This window comes from Drosophila montana, unplaced genomic scaffold (assembly GCF_035044405.1).
Source record: "Drosophila montana isolate Dmon_TW-CO22-7 unplaced genomic scaffold, ASM3504440v1 contig_3229_1, whole genome shotgun sequence".
In the NCBI taxonomy this organism is placed as follows: Eukaryota; Metazoa; Arthropoda; class Insecta; order Diptera; family Drosophilidae; genus Drosophila; species Drosophila montana.
The window spans coordinates 1-5,074 of record NW_026998110.1 but is presented as its reverse complement, the minus strand read 5'-3'; the positions used below and the strand labels follow the sequence as shown (position 1 = coordinate 5,074).

The 5,074-nt window shown below is 41.8% G+C and overlaps 1 pseudogene; it reads right to left on the bottom strand.

Moving 5' to 3' along the window:
* Positions 1-909: 909 nt before the first annotated feature.
* On the bottom strand, positions 910-1,920 carry LOC135433794 (ATP-citrate synthase-like; annotated as a pseudogene).
* Between the last annotated feature and the right edge of the window lie 3,154 nt (positions 1,921-5,074).

Genomic DNA, 5,074 nt, shown 5'->3' with positions numbered 1-5,074 from the left:
AGACCGTGGCCATCAGTTCCATGCGAGGGATGGACACGGGCTTCAAGAGTGCTACTCTCGTTTTCGAGGCGGCCAAACTGCAATGTACTTGGCCATCAAGTTCAGCCCGCAGAAATACAACTGCGGCGTAAGCATTCATGCTGGCGTCCACGAATCTATACATCTGTACAGCCTGGGTTCGGCTCACCCACTTCATACACCGTGGAATGCGGACGGCATTCAACTTTGAAACTAGATCAAGCCAGTGTTGCCAATCGTCTTCGTCTTCGTTGGTGTGGTCGTCATCCCATCCGATGTTGGATCGCCATATGTGCTGAAGGATGATCTTGGCACGTATATTAAAGAATCCTATAAGCCCGAGCGGGTCGAAAATAGACATGATCACGCTTAGAACGCGTCTTTTAGTAGGGCGCTCATTAGATGCCTTCCTATCAAGTTTGGCTTCACCACAAACGTCTAAATATCTTGTCCAGGTAGCCAAAAGAGTCCTAAGACCTTCTCTTGCGCTTCATCCTGAGTGCTGATACGCTTGTCCAATTCCTCACAGTCGTCTTCCAGCTCCTGTATAACTTGCTTCGAGTTTGATATCCAGCGGCGCATCTCGAAACCGCCGCTAGCATAAACCTCTTTACAGTCTCAGCTAACTGTATTACTTGGGCTGCTGCATCCACCGACTGCAGCCAGTCGTCTACAAATGTGTTTTTGCAGGTAGCCTTCGTATCGTAACTTAATAACTTTATGCAGGTAAATAGTATACATGTAAATGCGGCTTGGTTATGAAACTGTAATCATATGTAATGTATTTAACTAAGAGATATAAATAGAGAGAGGGGGAGAGAGAGAGGGGACACAAACTGGGGTAAACTGATCCATACTTGTATATATAGTAGAATTGAAACTCAATTGAACCATGCGGCCATCCATGCTCGCAATGGCAGTTGGTTAACATCTGTGCTTAACTACAACAACATCCAACAATTTGTAATATCAATGGACAAGCTCTTAGTTGTATTGCTCGGGTATGACATAGGAGATGTCGTCCCACGGATGACGATAGAATCCCTACGTGAGTCGCTTCTGATCCATATAGTGTCCAATGAAGCCTATGTGCTGCGGCCCAGCACAAACAGCGAATTGATGGCACCCACATATATGGGAACCACTGTTGCGCAGCATATCCACAAAGGCGGTGGCAATCACACCATGTGATTGGTTGATCCACATTCAGAATTAGATTTGGTTTCTTGGTGGTTGTGATTTTCTTCCCTTCAGCGCATACTTAAGCAGCGGACACTGCGGGAAGTTTTCCATGACAAACTCCGCCAAAGGGATCACCAATTGTCAGCAATCCACTGACGACGGAGGAGACCAGATCCTGTCCAGCGCGTGCACATACAATGGTATTGTGGGCGCCGGAGACAGCGGGTCCATGATCAGCCGTGACCATGAGTCACATCTCGAAGAACTTGCACACATAGGGAGGTGGACAGCGAAATGACGCCACCAATGCCAACGTCCTTGTTGAGCACTTCACTGACTGGCATGCCCGCATAGATCAGCTCCTGGCCGCGCTCATCACATATTGAGGTCATAAACGATGCCGGCTTGCGGATCAGACCCAGCTCGCGGGCCCATGAGTAGTCCATGGGCACCGTCGGTGGCGGCCCCTCTTCGCTCGCCAGGCGTATTAAACGGGTCCGGAACAGCGTCCCGCAGCGCCTTGTTCTTTGCCGTAGCCGTTTCGCGATCCGAATTCGCACAGGAGCCGGCATGGCTGAACTGTACCTCCGAGGTAAACATGCTAGCGCAGGTGCCAATGCACCAGGCTACCAGAGGCTTTGTGATGCGTCCATCCTTGACTGCGGCGCACACATCGTACTCCTCGATGCCGCCCACCTCGCCCAGCAACACAATGATCAACGGTCAGTTACAAGTTCGAACCCTGCCGAGGAAACTATTTCTTTTTTTTTTGGCTGGTGTGGCTGTTGCGTAGAGGCGGCAGCAAGTAATGCGGTCAGTTGCGATTTCGAACCCTGCCAAAGGAACTTTTTTTTTTATTTATTTAGAAAATATAATAAGATACTCTATCGAATAACTTCAAGGAGGGGGTGGTCAGTTAACCAAGTCGGCGTACGCGCTAGCATCGGCAGTGACTCGTCGGCATGCGGGTTACTAAATCCGCTGGGTAATTTGCACCCAAATTTATAAATATATTTCATTGAAATTCGCGTACAGGATGAGAATAATGGAGAGGAATTCGGGTTAGGGGTACAATAAGACAGATGCACTGCTGTTGACGTGCATATGCGCACCCTTCCATGATCCTGCAATAAGGCCAATTGAAAGATATATATTGGCAGGATTCCTAATGCTAGTCCTGATTTGAGTAACTGACCCCTTAGGCGATGCATTGTTTCAAAAAAGTGCAAAAGAGCAGACATAATTTATTCTAATACTATTCTATTCAAATATATATTCTAATACGGGTTGAACGTAACATATTTTTGGGGAAGTGTAGAAGCGGCTGTAACAGATTTTTAAATCATACAAAAATAATTTAAAATACTTAAACATAAATATAACTATATCAGCATTCATATTGTATCTTATATTAATTAATTACAAAAAAAAATCATGATATAAAAAATAAATTTTAGAATCTTGCCCTTGGAACGTTTTGTGCTAAACATTTTAGATATTTCCTTTCCACTAAGTACACGCCCGTGGAAAATTCAAATCTACTGTTTCCATCTTGAACTCCACTTCTATTTAAAAATAAATTTTGGAGTGCATCGAATTAAGAACCAAATAATGGAATCAGAGGCTTCTGCCCCTGTTAGTCTTGTGGTAAGAGTCTTGTGGTAAGAGTTTGAGGCCGAATATAAAACTTGCGTTTACAGACCCGCATTTTCGATCCAATAGTTGTGAACTATGCTAAGGCGTGTTAAATACATTCTGATAAAGATATTTGAAAATAAGTTTGAAGCCGATAATAAAACAAAAAGTTAAGTCAATTGTCTTCGCTGTCTTACAGTTGCGGATAGAATTTTCTCAACTCAAATGATTTATTATATTGATCCTTGGAAATGAATTTGAGCGCCAAGGAGAAATGGATGACTCGAAAATCGTGAAACACCCCTCAAATTAATTTAATTAAAGTTCTTTGAACATAAGTTTGAGGCCGTTCGGATGTTAAACAAAAAAGTTTCATACAACCGTTTTCCGCCAATTTACCACTGCTGCGGCTGGAATTTCCCAAATCGCTGAAATACGTATTTATTAAGTTCTTATGTAGAGCTTAGAAAATAAGTTTAAAGCAAATCGGATACAACTTAAAACTTCGCCCAAAAAATCTTTAAATCGCATTCCAGCCGAAGAAGTTTAAATTCTGCGAGAAGTTTGGAACACCTCTCAAATGATTTATATTATATATCTCTGGAAATGAATTTGAGCGCGAAACGTCTCCCACCAAATCTTTGACCCCCATTTCCACCAAGGAGAAATGGATAATTCGAAAAGTCTGAAACACCCCTCAAATAAATTTAAACAAAGATCTTTGAACATAAGTTTGAGGCCGTTCGGATGTTAAAAGAAAAAGTTTCATACAACAATTTTTCGCGATTTTTCCACACTTTCGGGTGGAATTTCCGGAAACCCCGTCATAACGTGCACCTTCATCACATAAGGTAACTACAGTGAAAATTTCAGCTTCTTAGCTCTTATGTTTTGGCTGTGCGTGGTCAATGAGGACAAACAGTTTTATATATAAATATATTAACAAGCAAATACTCAAGATTATTTATTCGGTGAAATAAAAATATTTTTACGAAGAATTCTTTCTAAAGTTTTCGTTATGCAGCTAATAGTGATTCGTGACACTGTTTTAAAACGTCAGTGAAGAGATCCTTCGGAATCCATAGCTTCCAACACAAGTCATCGGCTATCTGTTCGCCATTTGCGTGATCTGTTCTGGGATAAAAGATATCGATATGCGAGTGGAATTTCCCAAATCGCTGAAACACGTATTCATTATATTCTTATGTAGAGCTTTGAAAATAAGTTTGAAGCAAATCGGACACAACTTAAAACAAAAAATCTTTGAGTCGCATTCCACCCGAAAAAGTTTGGATTCTGCGAAAAGTGTGACACACGTCTCGAATGATTTTTCTTATAGATCTTTGGAACGAATTTGAACAAACGTCATCCACCAAATCTTTGACGTCCATTTCCACCAAGGAGGAACGGATTTTTCGAAAAGTGTGAAACACCCCTCAAATTAATTTGAACAAAGATCTTTGAAAATAAGTTTGGGGCCGATCGGATGGTAAACAAAAAACTTTCATACAACCGTTTTCCGCCAAGTTAGCACTGTTACGGGTGGAATTTCCCCAATCGCTAAAATACGTATTTATTAAGTTCTTATGTAGAGCTTTGAAAATAAGTTTGAAGCAAATTGGACACAACTTAAAACTTCGCCCAAAAAATCTTTTAAGTCGCATTCCCCCCGAAGAAGTTTGAATTCTGCGAAATGTGTGAAACACGTATCAAATGATTTTTCTTATAGATCTCTGGAAACGAATTTGAGCGCGAAACGTCACCCACCAAATCTTTGACCTCCATTTCCACCAAGGAGGAATGGATTTTCCTAAAAGTGTGAAACACCCCTCAAATGAATTTGAACAAAGATCTTTGAAAATAAGTTTGAGGCCGATCGGATGGTAAACAAAAAAGTTACATACAAACGTTTTTCGCGATTTTTGCACACTTGCAGGTGGAATTTCCCGAAACACCGTCTTAACGTGCACCTACATCACATAAGGTAGCTACAGTGAAAATTTCAGCTTCCTAGCTCCTACGGTTTGGGCTGTTGCGTTGATCACCAATCAGTCAGTCAGTCAGTCAGTCAGGACAAACTGTTTTATATATAGAGATTATGAAAATTAGATGCTAAAAGCCTAGATAGAGAACACAAATTTCAAAAAGCATCACCGACCGATGGAGGTGTTTTATTTGCCAGTCCAGCCAGCTGTGTCCCTTTTCACAGCTAATTTTGTCAGTGACGCTATTAGAGCCT